Genomic DNA, 16,347 nt, shown 5'->3' with positions numbered 1-16,347 from the left:
ATCAACTACCAAAAATGAATCAGGAAGAAATAGAAAACTTGAACAGACCTATAACCACTAAGGAAATTGAAGCAGTCATCAAAAATCTCCCAACAACCAAAAGCCAGGGCCAGATGGCTTCCCAGGGGAATTCTATCAGACATTTAAAGAAGAATTAATACCTATTCTCCTGAAACTGTTCCAAAAAATAGAAATGGAAGGAAAACTTCTAAACTCATTTTATGAGGCCACCATTACCTTTATCCCAAAACCAAAGACCCCATCCAAAAGGAGAATTACAGACCAATATCCTTGATGAACATGGATGCAAAAATTCTCACCAAAATACTAGCCAATAGGATCCAACAGTACATTAAAAGGATTATTCACCATGACCAAGTGGGATTTATTCCTGGGCTGCAAGGCTGGTTCAACATCCGCAAATCAATCAACGTGATACAATACATTAACAAAAGAAAGTACAAGAGTCATATGATCCTCTCAATAGATGCAGAAAAAGCATTTGACAAAGTACAGCATCCTTTCTTGATCAAAACTCTTCAGAGTAGAGGGATAGAGGGTACCTATCTCAATATCATAAAAACCATCTATGAAAAACCTACAGCGAATATCATTCTCAATGGGGAAAAGCTTAGAGCTTTTCCCCTACGGTCAGGAACGCGGCAGGGATGTCCACTCTCACCACTGCTATTCAACATAGTATTAGAAGTCCTAGCCACAGCAATCAGATAACAAAAAGAAATCAAAGGCATCCAGATCGGCAAAGAGGAAGTCAAACTCTCACTCTTTGCAGATGATATGATAGTGTATGTGGAAAACCCAAAAGATTCCACTCCAAAACTCCTAGAACTCATACAGGAATTCAGTAAAGTGGCAGGATATAAAATCACTGCACAGAAATCAGTGGCATTCCTATACACCAACAACAAGACAGAAGAGAGACAAATCAAGGAGTCGATCCCATTTACAATTGCACCCAAAGACATAAGATACCTAGGAATAAATCTAACCAAAGAGGCAAAGGATCTGTACTCAGAAAACTATAAAATACTCTTGAAAGAAATTGAAGAAGACACAAAGAAATGGAAAAACTTTCCATGCTCATGGATTGGAATAACTAACATTGTGAAGATGTCAGTGCTACCTAGATTAGTCTACACATTTAATGCAATCCACATCAAAATACCATCCACTTTTTTCAAAGAAATGGAACAAATAATCCTAAAATTTGTATGGAACCAGAAGAGACCCCGAATAGCCAGAGGAATATTGAAAAAGAAAAGCAAAGCTGGCGGCATCACAATTCTGGACTTCCAGCTCTATTACAAAGCTGTCTTCATCAAGACAGTATGGTGCTGGCACAAAAACAGACCCATACATCAGTGGAACAGATTAGAGAGCCCAGAAATGGACCCTCAACTCTATGGTCAACTCATCTTTGACAAAGCAGGAAAGAATGTCCAATGGCAGAAAGACAGTCTCTTCAACAAATGGTGTATGGAAAATTGGATGGCCACATGCAGAAGAATGAAACTGGACCATTTCCTTACACCACACACAAAAATAGAGTCAAAATGGTTGAAAGACCTTAACATGAGACAGGAGTCCATCCAAATCCTAAAGGAGAACACAGGCAGCAACCTCTTCGACCTCAGCCGCAGCAACTTCTTCCTAGAAACATCGCCAAAGTCAAGGGAAGCCAGGGCAAAAATGAACCATTGGGATTTCATCAAGATAAAAAGCTTTTGCACAGCAAAAGAAATAGTCCACAAAACCAAAAGACAACCGACAGAATGGGAGAAAATATTTGGAAATGACATTGCAACTAGCCACACTCAGATGATTTTCATGAACTTTAAAGAGAGTGTATTGATGGTTATTAAAGTTGCACTTTAAAATAGTAGAAAGAGAAAAAAAAAGTCAAGTGTTTTGAAATGATAATGGGCGATGCATTCACATAGTATGTGACCAAGTTAAATTTTGATGGGTCTATATGAGATATGCTCTCATTCAATAAGTCAAATATTGATATTGAGAAATAATAATAATAGCTAAGCTTTACCCAGTTTAGTCCTTAAATAACCTTGGAGGCTTATGACCCATTTAGGTTAAACAACTTTTGATATTTTATTAGGGAAATAGCAAATACAACAAAATTTTTGTACAAGCATATTTTAATGATATTCATTATTATATGTTTATGTATTATAAACTACCTTTATATCTATTAATTTGCCATAGTTCTAACTTCATTCAAATTAATTTTCCTTAATCATTACTAAAGCAACATCCATGCCTTATTTGGTACCTACTCTCTGCTTGACATAGTTTTCTCATTCTCTTACGTAGCTCCCCTCACCCCCCGTCACACTCCTAAACAACATCACCATCTTCATAAGGAAAGAAAAGCTCTGAAACCGTGGTGTAAATTTATACCTTTAATATTCCCCAGAGCCTTTTTTTTTTTTTCCTGTAAGAGTAAACCCTGTTGCCTTCACACTGTGCTATGCCAGAGAGCTGATGGAACAGAAGGGAAGATCATCCATCGTATTTTGTGATCAATGTTCAATTGGGCATGTAAATATTTACTTTCTGTTCTAAGCTTCAAGTCCAAGAAATCTCTAGTATTTTCCCATGAAACTAATTATTAGTAAATGGTTTAATCTTTCCTCTCTGACCAGGCACCACATTCACAAATTAAGGGGTTGTTTAATTGATTACCCATTTATTTCTGGAAGTGGTTTGTAATAGCATCACCAGTGATCTAATGCCATTATCCTAGGAGACTTCCCCGGTTTTTTCACAATGTTCATTCACCGGGGGTAAGGATCTGGACTGCTGGAACATTGTCTTTGTCAGTAACTTGCCACTTAGATAAACCATTGATTTCTTCCCCTCCAGTCAACAGGCATTCTATAGGTAAGCTCTCGCTCCATCGTTCGTTCTTTTGTTAAGACTCCAGTGAGCTTTTGCCAACTGGAAACCTATCTATATTCTTCTGCCTGTGAAGGTTGGTGCTTATATAAGAGGCAGGAATACTGACTGGCTGGGGAGTCAGAGAAGCCTAACTTGCAGAATAGATTTATGCTAGAGGCAAATAGTGCACGTTAAAATGGGATGGCAATGTGTTTAGCAGGTTCCTTTTTCTACTAAAAAGTTGGAAATGGACTTTACAAATGGGGTGCTCTAGTAATATCTGTGAAATGTTAGTCTTATCTCATTGAAAACCATATTCCTTTTCTTTAACTTCCATTTGAGCCCTTCCTGCCACTCCTAGAAATTTTCATCATTTATTTTCTCTCTTTGTTCATTTTTTCAATATATATTTGTTTAGATTCTGCTATGTGCCATTTCCTGCACTGGTCCCTGGAGAAGCAAAGTGAAAGATAAAACTCCAGGCCTTACAAAGGAAAAGGTGATGTTCTGTTTTGGAAGAGGAAACAAGGAACATGTGAATGCATGCAATCAGTACAGTTTAGAAGAGCCTGGGAATGAAAAAAGAGAGTATTCAGGGGTGGGAGAATATTCTCCCACAGTCTCTGCTAGTGCCTCTTGTTTGAGTCAGGTAAGTGGTATCTGTACCACCCTCTGGCCTCTGTGTTTTAGTTTTCCAGCATAGGGAAGGAGAGAGCATGCCCTAACCCTGAATGCACTTTACATGTCAAACCAGCTGCATTTACCCTGTTTTCCACACCAAGAACCACATCAAATTTTGCTAAATTATAAAAGTTTTTTTAAAGAAAAAAAGGATATAAAAGTTGGTGTGTGTGCCTACAACGAACCCAACAGGTTTATAATATCCTGGCACTAATAAAGTCCTACTATCTCCAATTCCAGACTTAGAAAAAGTAGACATGCTTTTAGTCAGCCTCAGGTAGCCACTTACTAGTTTCTCCAGGATCCACTCCTACATTTCTTCCTGGAAATGTCCTGGATATATCCAGTTTTCCATCCCTTCCTAACTTTCTTCATTTTTCCATTCAACACATATTGTCTGGATGCTTATAATGTATAACAGGCACTGTTTTAAGTGCTGGAGAAAGGGCAGAGAACAAGACTGATGAAATACTTTCTACAAGAGAGGAGAGGGATAATGCCCAGATGAGAAAAATGTGAGATGGCAATAAAATGCTAAGCAGTGAATTAACATAAGAACACAGAAACAGAATAATCCAATGGCTACTCTCATTTCAGGAGTTAAAGGGACTCATATCTGACTTGGTAATATATGATCTAAGATCAAAGGGACAGGAAAGGGCCAGCCATAGCATAATGAGGGAAGAGCATTACAGGCAGAGAGATCAGCCAGTGCAAAGACCACAGGACGTGTTCTAGGAGCAGAAAGATCACTGCTTTGGCTCTAGTAGAGTGGGTGTAGGGGAGACTGGAACCAAAATTTGATCAGAGGTTATGGCAGAGGTCAGGATACATGGAGATTCATGAGTCCTATTAAAGAGTTTGGGCTTTATTGGTTGTAGTCTAGGTAAAATGAGAAGCTATTGAAGACTTTCAATCAGAAAGGCAGCATAGCTTACTTATGTTCTAGATCAGTGCCTCTCAAACTTACTGTGCACACAGATCCCCTGGAGACTTGGTTACAAGGCAGATTCTGGCTCAGCCAGAATCTGGGTGGGGACTGAGATTCTGCATTCCCAAGGAGCTGGTGGTTGATGCTGCTGGTTCAGTCAGTCTTTAGAATAGTGATGTTCTAGAAGATCACTGAATGTTGTTGGAGAATGAATTTCAGGGCAAAAAGAGAACAAGCAGGAAGACCAGTTCAGAGGCTCTTCTTGCAGCATTTCCAGTGAGAGATTATGGTGACTTAGACAATTTTGTTGCTAGTAGAGATGGAGAAAGTAGTTGCTTTCAGAAAATGTTGTGCAAGTGGGCTTGACATAGATTATGAATGGACGTAACGAGAGGAGGGAGGGAAAGTGAGAAATCAGTGAAAACTTCTAAAATTTTGGCTTGAACAGTTATGTAGACGGTGATGCCATTTGCCAAGACAAGGGAGAGAGGGGAGCAGGCAGGACTGTGATTTCATCAGTCCTGTCCCCACCCCATCCAGCATTTAGCACAGGACTTTGGTGGGAAAATTGTTCTTAAAATGTATTTTACCACTTATCATAAATGCTGAAGGTACGAAAGGAAGATGTCTATCTCTTGAAGATTTTATCATCAAACAATGGGGCACATTACAAAAAATGATGCCAATAAATAAGAAACTGACAGGTGAGTTTCTTAAATTCCACGTGTACATAAACAATGGTAATTTGGTCACATACTCAATGGAAAAAGTATTATGGCAGAAAAGTCACATAGCAATGTCAGTTGAGTTCCACGTTGTTAAATCTGGGTATTCATTTTGAGCGGTGAGCTTCATAGAATTAAAGAGGAGAAAAAATTGTTTACACATAAAACAACTAGCAGAAAATGGATTTTTATTGCCTACCTATCGTAAGAAAGGTTAGCTCCCCCTTTGCTTTGTCAAATGGGGTTAATGAGATGAGAAACATCTCCTTGAATTTAAAATGTCTTAAATTACAAGGGAATACTATAATATATCCAGGGAATTAGAAGCCAAGCAGGTTTGTAGCTTCTAAGATCAGGGGCCAGAGTTTGTTCCCTGAGGTGTGTCAAAAGAGTATTACCTAACTCTCCTAGAGAGGCTCTGTTTGAAGATGCTGATTTTTACTTCACAAGCACTACTGTTTGAAATGGGAAATATCCTTGAGCTTTCGTAGAAATCTGTGAGTCTGACCATGGGCTAGACAGAAAGTCTGCTAACAATGACGGCCACGGTAATTTGGTCTCAGATCTTGCCCAACAGGAGAAGAGTTGACGGAGAAACTCCATCCTATGCCCAATACAGTAAAAGCAGCCTAAATGGTAGCAAAACCTTGGCAGTTAAGTAATCGTCCCAATTATCTGGAGCTGGTGTGGCTGGAGGACATTTGATTTTCACAGAGTTATTGTTTAAAAAATATCAACTCACACCAGTAAATGGAAGATGATTGTAGGCTGAGTTATAAGTAACAGGAATATTTCAGAGAAAGGGATAAAGGGTGGAGGAGAAAAGAAGTGTGTTTGTTGAGAGAGAGTGGAGACAACTGTTCATCTGTTGAACTGTGTATAAAGAGCAGTCGGAGAACTGCAGAATGAAAGTAAAAGATTTTCTCCTTTTTTCTCAGCTGAATGTAAAACATAGTAGGTTGGCAATTCATAGGTAAACCTTTCTTTGGGAGGTATACAAGCCAAGTTCTGCTCAATTAGAAAGAATAAAGACCTCTAGATTTTGTAAAATGTTTTATAGTTTACAAAGCAAAGGCAAATCTTCCTAGTACTTAATCATTCTCTGTGGCCCCAGAACCCTTATGACTTTTACTGGATTGTATTTAAGGCAGCTTCCTACCCCACTGCGTTTTCCACTGTTACTGTGGCGCTCCTCAGTGGGGCCTTCAATAACATTGAATGAATGAGTGAACAAAAGTGTATTTTTTTTTCTTTTTTTAAAATTTTTTATTGTTAATCACCATATATTACATCATTAGTTTTTGATGTAGTGTTCCATGATTCATTGTTTGTGCATAAAACCCAGTGCTCCATACAGAATGTGCCCTCTTTAATACCCATCACCAGGCTAACCCATCCCCCTACCTCCTCCCTTCTAGAACCCTCAGTTTGTTTTTCAGAGTCCATCGTCTCTCATGGTTCGTCTCCCCCTCTGACTTACTCCCCTTCATTCTTACCCTCCTGCTATTTTCTTCTTTTTCTTTTTCTTAACCTATGTTGCATTATTTGTTTCAGAAGTACAGATCTGTGATTCAACACTTTTGCACAATTCACAGCGCTCACCATAGCACATACCCTCCCCAATGTCTATCACCCAGCCACCCCATCCCCCGACCCCCCACCACTCCAGCAACCCTCAGTTTGTTTCCTGAGATTAAGAATTCCTCATATCAGTGAGGTCATATGATACATGTCTTTCTCTGATTGACTTATTTCACTCAGCATAACACACTCCAGTTCCATCCACGTCGTTGCAAATGGCAAATCTCATTCCTTTTGATGGCTGCATAATATTCCATTGTGTATATATACTACTTCTTCTTTATCCATGCATTTGTTGATGGACATCTTGGCTCTTTCCACAGTTTGGCTATTGTGGACATTGCTGCTATAAACATTGCGGTGCACCTACCCCTTCAGATCCCTATATTTGTATCTTTGGGGTAAATACCCAGTAGTGCAATTGCTGGATTGTATGGTACCTCTATTTTCAACTGTTTGAGGAACCTCCATACTGTTTTCCAGAGGGGTTGCGCCAGCTTGCATTCCCACCAACAGTGTAGGAGGGTTCCCCTTTCTCCACATCCCCGCCAACATCTGTCGTTTCCTGACTTGTTAATTTTAGCCATTCTGACGGGTGTGAGGTGGTATCTCATTGAGGTTTTCATTTGTATTTCCCTGATGCCGAGCGACGTTGAGCACTTTTTCATGTGTCTGTTGGCCATGTGGATGTCTTGGAAAAATGTCTGTTCATGTCTTCTGCCCATTTCTTGATTGGATTATTTGTTCTTTGGGTGTTGAGTTTGATAAGTTTTTATAGATTTTGGATACTAGCCCTTTATCTGATATGTCATTTGCAAATATCTTCTCCCATTCTGTCGGTTGTCTTTTGGTTTTGTGGACTGTTTCTTTTGCTCTGCAAAAGCTTTTTATCTTGATGAAATCCCAATAGTTCATTTATGCCCTTGCTTCCCTTGCCTTTGGTGATGTTTCTAGGAAGACGTTGCTGCGGCTGGGGTCAAAGAGGTTGCTGCCTGTGTTCTCCTTTAGGATTTGGATGGACTCCTGTCTCATGTTTAGGTCTTTCAACCATTTTGACTCTATTTTTGTCTGTGGTGTAAGGAAATGGTCCAGTTTCATTCTTCTACATGTGGCCGTCCAATTTTCTCAACACCATTTGTTGAAGAGACTGTCTTTTTTCCACTGGACATTCTTTCCTGCTTTGTCAAAGATGAGTTGACCATAGAGTTGAGGGTCCATTTCTGGGCTCTTGATTCTGTTCCATTGATCTAAGTGTCTGTTTTTTTGCCAGTACCATACTGTCTTGAGGATGACAGCTTTGTAATAGAGCTGGGAGTCCGGAATTGTGATGCCGCCAGCTTTGCTTTTCTTTTTCAAGATTCCTCTGGCTATTCGGGGTCTCTTCTGGTTCCATACACATTTTAGTATTATTGGTTCCATTTCTTTGAAAAAAGTGGATGGTATTTTGATGGGGATTGCATTGAATGTGTAGTTTGCTCTAGGTAGCCTTGACATCTTCACAATGTTTGTTTTCCAATCCATGAGCATTGAAAGTTTTTCCATTTCTTTGTATCTTCTTTAATTTCTTTCATGAGTATTTTATAGTTTTCTGAGTACAGATTCTTTGCCTCTTTGGTTAAATTTATTCCTAGGAATCTTATGGTATTAGGTGCCATTGTAAATGGGATCAACTCCTTGACTTGTCTCTCTTCTGTCTTGTTGTTGGTGTATAGGAATGCCACTGATTTCTGTGCATTGATTTTATATCCTGCTATTTGACTGAATTCCTGTATGAGTTCTAGCAGTTTTGGAGTGGAGTCTTTTGGGTTTTCCACATAAAGTATCATATCATCTGCAAAGAGTGAGAGTTTGACTTCCTCTTTGCTGATTTGGATGCCTTTGATTTCTTTTTGTTGTCTGATTGCTGTGGCTAGGACTTCTAATACTATGTTGAATAGCAGTGGTGACAGTGGACATCCCTGCAATGTTCCTGACCTTAGGGGAAAAGCTCTAAGCTTTTCCCCATTGAGAATGATATTCGCTGTAGGTTTTTCATAGATGGCTTTTAGGATATTGAGGTAGGTACCCTCTATCCTTCTACTCTGAAGAGTTTTGATCAAGAAAGGATGCTGTACTTTGTCAAATGCTTTTTCTGCATCTATGGAGAGGATCATATGATTCTTGTTATTTCTTTTGTTAATGTGTTGTATCACGTTGATTGATTTGCGGATGTTGAACCAGCCTTGCAGTCCAGGGATAAATCCCACTTGGTCGTGGTGAATTATCCTTTTAATGTACTGTTGGATCCTATTGGCTAGTATTTTGGTGAGAATTTTTGCATCCATGTTCATCAAAGATATTGGTCTGTAATTCTCCTTTTTGATGGGGTCCTTGTCTGGTTTTGGGATCAAGGTAATGGTGGCCTCATGAAATGAGTTTGGACGTTTTCCTTCCTTTTCTATTTTTTGGAACAGTTTCAGGAGAATAGGTATTAATTCTTTTTTAAATGTCTGACAGAATTCCCCTGGGAAGCCATCTGGCCCTGGGCTTTTGTTTCTTGGGAGATTTTTGATGACTGCTTCAATTTCCTTAGTAGCTATAGGTCTGTTCAGGTTTTCTATTTCTTCCTGGTTCAATTTTGGTAGTTGATAGATCTCTAGGAATGCACCCATTTCTTCCAGGTTATCTAATGTGCTGGCATAGAGTTGCTCATAATATGTTCTTATAATTGTTTGTATTTCTTTGGTGTTGGTTGTGATCTCTCCTCTTTCATTCATGATTTTGTTGGTGTGGGTCATTTCTCTTTTCTTTTTGATAAGTTTGGCCAGGGGTTTATCAATCTTGTGAATTCTTTCAAGGAACCAGCTCCTAGTTTCGTTGATCTGTTCTACTGTTCTTTTGGTTTCTAGTTCATTGATTTCTGCTCTGATCTTTATGATTTCTCCTCTCCTGCTGGGTTACACTTTATTTGCTGTTCTTTCTCCAACTCCTTTAGGTGTAGGGTTAGGTTGTGTATTTGAGACCTTTCTTGTTTCTTGAGAAAGGCTTGTATTGCTCTATACTTTCCTCTCAGGACTGCCTTTGCTGTATCCCAAAGATTTTGAACAGTTGTGTTTTCATTTTCATTGGTTTCTATGATTTTTTTAAATTCTTCTTTAATTTCCTGGCTGACCCATTCATTCTTTGGTAGGATGCTTTTTAGCCTCCATGTATTTGAGTTCTTTCCAACTTTCCTCTTGTGGTTGAGTTCTAGTTTCAAAGCATTGTGGTCTGAAAATATGCTGGGAATGATCCCAATCTTGTGGTACCGGTTGAGACCTGATTTGTGACCTAGGATGTGATCAATTCTGGAGAATGTTCCATGGGCACTAGACAAAAATGTGTATTCCGTTGCTTTGGGATGGAATGTTCTGAATATGTCTGTGAAGTCCATGTGGTCCAGTGTGTCATTAAAGTCTTTATTTCCTTGTTGATCTTTTGTTTAGATGATCTGTCCATTTCAGTCAGGGGGGTGTTAAATTCCCCACGATTATTGTATTGTTGTCAATGTGTTTCTTTGTTTTTGTTATTTATTGCTTTATATAAATGTCTGCCCTCATATTTGGGGTATAGATATTTATAATTGTTAGATCTTCTTGTTGGATCGACCCTTTAGTTAGGATATAGTGTCCTTCCTCATCTCTTATTACAGTCTTTGTTTTAGAATCTAATTTGTCTGATATAAGGATTGCCACCCCAACTTTCTTTTGGTGTCCATTAGCATGGTAAATGGTTTTCCACCCCCTCACTTTCAATGTGGGGGTGTCTTTGGGTCTAAAATGAGTCTCTTGCAGACAGCATATTGATGGGTCTTTTTTTTAATCCAATCTGATAGCCTGTGTCTTTGGATTGGGGCATTTAGCCCATTTACATTCAGGGTAACTATTGAAAGGTATCAATTTAGTGCCATTGTATTGCCTGTAAGGTGACTGTTACTGTATATTGTCTGTCTTCCTTTCTGATGTATGCTTCTTTTAGGCTCTCTCTTTGCTTAGAGGACCCGTTTCAATGTTTCTTGGAGGGCTGGTTTCGTGTTTGCAAATTCCTTTAGGTTTTGTTTGTTCTGGAAGCTTTTTATCTCTCCTTCTATTTTCAGTGACAGCGTAGCTGTATATAGTAGTCTTGGCTGCATATTTTTCTCGTTTAGTGCTCTGAAGATATCATGCCAGTCCTTTCTGGCCTGCCAGGTCTCTGTGGATAGGTCTGTTGCCAATCTAATGTTTCTACCATTGTAGGTTACCTATCTCTTCTTCCGAGCTGCTTTCAGGATTTTCTCTTTGTCTCTGAGACTCGTAAGTTTTACCTTTACATGTCGGGGTGTTGAGCTATTTTTATTGATTTAAGAGGGGTTCTCTGTGCCTCCTGGATTTGGATGCCTGTTTCCTTCCCCACATTAGGGAAGTTCTCTGGTATAATTTGCTGCAATACACCTTCTGCCCCTCCTTGTCTCTCTTCTTCTTCTGCAATCCCAATTATTCTAATGTTGTTTCGTCTTATTGTATCGCTTATCTCTCGAATTCTGCCCTCGTGATCCTGTAGTTGTTTCTCTCTCTTTTTCTCAGCCTCTTTATTTTCCGTCATTTGGTCTTCTATATCACTGATTCTCTCTTCTGACTCATTTATCCTAGCAGTTAGTGCCCCCATTTTTCTTTACACCTCATTAATAGCCTTTTTGATTTCAACTTGGTTAGATTTTAGTTCTTTGTTTCTCTAATAACTTCCATGCTTTTTTCAAGCCCACCTAGTATCTTTAAAGTCATGATTCTGAACTCTAGGTCCGACATTGTACTAATGTCCATATTGAGTATGTCCCTGGCTGACGGTACTACCTCTTGTTCTTTTTGCTGAGGTGATTTTTTTCATCTTGTCATTTTGTCCAGAGGAGAATAGATGAATGAGAGAACAAAATGCTAACAGGTTAACAACGTCCCCAGCAAATATACTGTATACAAATCAGAAAAGACCTGAAACCAGGCGAAAAGAAAGGGAAAGAACAAAAAAAGAAAGAGGAAAAAAAAAGATAAAAACAAAAAGAACAATATAAAAAAAGCAGAATATTATCAAATATGATCAGGGTAGTGTGTCATACACTAGATTTTGGGTGTATTTTGGTCTGTTAGACAAAAGTGCCTCCTAAAATTTTATTTTTTTTTTTATTTTATTTTTTTTTAATTTTTTTTATTGTTATGTAAATCACCATATATTACATCATTAGTTTTTGATGCAGTGTTCCATGATTCATTGTTTGTTCATAACACCCAGTGCACCATGCAAAACGTGCCCTCCTCAATACCCATCACCAGGCTAACCCATCCCCCCACCCCCCTACCCTCTAGAACCCTCAGTTTGTTTTTCAGAGTCCATCATCTCTCATGGTTCGTCTCCCCCTCTGACATACTCCCCTTTTCTTCCTCTGCTGTTATCTTCTTCTTTTCCTTTTTTCTTAAAATGTGTTGCGTTATTTGTTTCAGAAGTACAGATCTGTGATTCAACAGTCTTGCACAATTCACAGCGCTCACCGTAGCACATACCCTCCCCAATGTCTATCACCCAGCCATCCCCCTAAAATTTTAAAGGAAGAAAGACATATATGTACAAAATGATGGTTGATACAATGAAGGGATGGCAGATGAGTGTAAAGATGAAAATTATAAAAGATTTTATAAAAGGAATTGATAAGATAAGTTGTTTGAAAAAAGAAAGAAGAAGATTTAAAAAATAAAGGAAAGAAAAGGGAGAGAATGTGATCAGGCAGGAGACTAGAACAAAGCCATATACTAGTGATTTAGGGTATATTTTGATCTGTTAGAAGAAATTGTATCTCAATATTTTAAAGAGAGAACAACTTATATATATATATGTATTCCAAAAATAAGGGTAACTACTATGAAGGGATAAAATATGACTCTAAAAATGAAAAATAAAAAATGTTTCTTTTTAAAAAGGGATTGATAAGATATTGGTTGAAAAAGGGAAAAAGGAAAATTAAAAAAAAACCAGTTAAACAAAATTAACTTTGATGAACTAATGAATCATGGTAAAAAAAAGCTATGAATTCTATGTGCAGTATTCCCCTAGCACTGGAGTTCTCCCATTCTCCTTGATCGGTAAACTTGGTCTTGGCTTGCTGGCTGTTCGGGCTGATCTTCTGGGGGTAGGGGCCTGTTGCCGTGGTTTCCAAATGTCTTTCCCAGAGGCTGAATTGCCCCGCCCTTGTTGGTCTGGGCTAAGCAAGCTGCCTGGGTTTGTTCTCAGGAGCTTTTGTTCCCTGCAAGCTCTCGGTACAGTTTTGGAGGAACAGGGCGAAAATGGTGGCCTCCCAATCTCCACCTGGAGGAGCTGCGAACTCGGGGCCCCGCTCCTCAGTGTGCCCCCAGAGCAAAGCAGTCACTCCCATCTCTCTGGTCTCCGGCCGCACTCCGTGCTCACCCGGCCTGTGACCGAGCGTTTCTATCTCTGGCACCCGACCCCGTGTGGAGTCTCCAAACCCAGCAGATCCCTGTGGTGCGCTCCCGCGCCGCTCCTCCCGGGGGGAGAAAGGGGAGTCTCCCCGGCTCTGCCACCTCTTGGGTCCCTGCTAGAGGAGCAGTGGCCCGACTGGGCCGCGGATCACAGTTTATGGCAACCCCGAGCTGAGAGCCCGCTCCTCGGCTCCGTCTCTGCAGCTGGCTTCCCCGCTCTGATACCTGGGATTTCTGCCGCACTCAGGCACCCCCAGTCTTTCTTTGACCCCAAGAGTCCTGAGACCACACTGTCCCGGGAGGATTCCACCCCCCGCTTGGCCACTCCAGCGACATCCCTTAGCGGAGCCAGCTTCTAAAAGGTCTGATTTTGTGCTCCGCTACTCTGTCACTTGCCAGAAGCGGCCAACGGAGGCCCCCTCCCCCGCCGTCCATCCTCCTGAATGTCACCTCGGATTGACTTCTCCGTACGTCCTACCTTCCAGTAAGTGGTCGCTTCTTTGTTCAGAGAGTTGTTGCTACTCTCCTGTTCGATCTCCTGTTGAGTTCGTAGGTGTTCAGAATGGTTTGATCCCTATTCAGGTGAATTCCTGAGACCAGACAAAATCCATGTCTCCTACTCCTCCGCCATCTTGCTCTGCCCCTACATCAAAAGTGTTTTTGAAGTCACCATCTCATTTGACCCCATTGCGAAGATTTTTAACTTAACATTTAAAAAGAAAAAAATCAAATCAACTGTTCAGATTAGGAATGTTAGGGTTCAGTGCTGTGAATTTTCAGGTGTGGTGCCAGGGCTAGAATCCGCCTGTTTTGATTCCCAAACTTTCCCTCTTCCCATTTTACCTGGAGATTTTCTGGGACAAAAACTGAATAGGCTTCCTCACTACATAGCCAGGAGAGGAGTGAAATAATCATTTGATTATTTTAAACAGCCTTGAATACTCCAGTCTTTTTCCTAGGAGTGTATTCTGCTTCCTCAAAGTCCTGTACCCTGCCAACTGCCTACATCATTGAAGGATTTTTTGGTATCTCTATTAGAAGATCCCGGTAACCAGGGATGTCCATTTCAGCATTTTAAATGACTTTAAAGAAAAGGGGGGGAAAAGAAGATACTTATCTGTAGAGAATATGTATTGTGATCCAGGTTCTTTATGTATACTCTCTGTATAGTAGCTCTTATTTACACTTACAGGACACACACACATACACACAGAGTAAAAATCACTCACAATCTCACCATTATTCAAAATGCTTATAAAATATGAAGTATGAAGTCAAAATCTCTGCTTCTTCAATCCCACCCAATGCCCATTTTATTTAGATTCTTCAAGACTTTTTCCAGTGCCTTTCAGATAGAGCATCCCCTACTAATTTCTGTCTCTGTTCCCGTATATTCTCACCTACAACAAAATGGGAGAAAATTATACTTACTCATCAGCAGCTTGCTTTCTTTTCTTTTTTTTTTTCTTCCACTTAATTATATATCATTCATGGCCACACAAATTTAACCTTTAATACAACCCTGGAGAGAAATTGTGATTTTATTTAATTACCCACACAAGGACATTGAAGATCAGAAATTTAAAAAATTTTGCCCAAGGCCACAGAGTAATAGCAGGTCAAGGTACAGACCCAACTCTGCCTTATTCCACAGTCTGCAGTCTTTTCTGTGAAGCAGGGAGTCTGCCTCAGAGCAGAGAGAACAAACTCGCCTACCACCTTCATTGTTTTATGCACAGTCTGCTGATTAACATCAGATGTACTAAGTCTGTGTCGTGTTTGGATCTGCTCCACCAAACTTGGGTCTCCCTAAATTCCACCTGTTACTGAGCCCACTCCAAAAGCAAAAGCTATGAACATTTTGAGAGGCATAGCCAGGCAGAGACAGCTGCAGGACTAGTCAGGACTGGTATCATCTCCAAGACTGACAGCAGCTGCAGTGATGCTGGGGAGATGCCCATGGCTCCTGAGCCAGTTCTCTGTGCTCTGTTGCTGGCATCAGGGTGATTCCAGACCTGGTCGTGTGCATCCAAGTGTTGTTCGCTTAGTGCTGGGTTAACACAGTGCCATTAACATCTGACCCACACCATATGCTTTGCTTTTATGTAGACTCCTGCATGCTAGGATTGGGCTTTTCAAGTTGACTCTTTCTGTCATTATCCTAAAGGCAATGAGATAACACTCTAGTCTCAGGCATGTAACATAATTAGCATGCAAGCCCAGTTTTTAGTGACTAGCCCTCTGCTTGGCACACAGAAGCTGCTCCACCCTTTTTGGCTGATAGACTGAACAAATACATGATGGGGTGGTACCGCTGGATCCTACCGTAGATTTTGGCTGCTAACAGGGCCTAAGGTCAGAACTATAAGGCATTCCACTCAGAACTACTTGACTGAGACTTGTGTAGCATACAGGAAAAATATTCAACTTGGGAAAAGAAAACCGGGGTCCTTGTCTTAAATCTATTTGTGGCTGTAGGACTAAAGATGAGTAACTCAATCCATATCTCCCGACTTTTCATCTTCATAAAAAAGGGAGGAGATACTAATGTAATAGCTCTATTTCAGAGTCCTCGTGTGCAATAAATGAAAATATATGTCAACTTGGTTTCCTAACTAACCACATAAAAGAAAACAAATCAATGTTGTGTGTATAGAATTTTTCATCTAATGGTTTGAAACTACAGAAAAGATCAGGCACAGTCTTTGTTGTTAAGATACTTAAAAAAATAATTATACAGCAGGGTAAACGTGAAATCATTGGAAACATAGAATTTCACTAATGTCGCAGCAGCCAGGTGAGCTTGGAGGAGCACTGGGTTTATCGAGGAAGTCTTCTGAAGCAGATGGAATTGAACATAGTGCTGTTCACACAGCTGAAAAGGTAACTAATTTCTGAAAGCTTTTTCCAGTTTTTGCAAATGCCAAAATTAATTTCTCTTGACTAAGGCTATTTTGGACTCTGAAAACCATGTGGACTCTGTTTCCTAAATCCTTCCCTACACTGGTTCTTTAAGTAAAGCCAACCTGCCCAT

This window comes from Callorhinus ursinus, unplaced genomic scaffold (genome assembly GCF_003265705.2).
Source record: "Callorhinus ursinus isolate GAN/ISIS: 27379988/994484 unplaced genomic scaffold, GSC_fseal_2.0 scaffold52, whole genome shotgun sequence".
In the NCBI taxonomy this organism is placed as follows: Eukaryota; Metazoa; Chordata; class Mammalia; order Carnivora; family Otariidae; genus Callorhinus; species Callorhinus ursinus.
Note: the sequence above shows the minus strand (reverse complement) of the source record.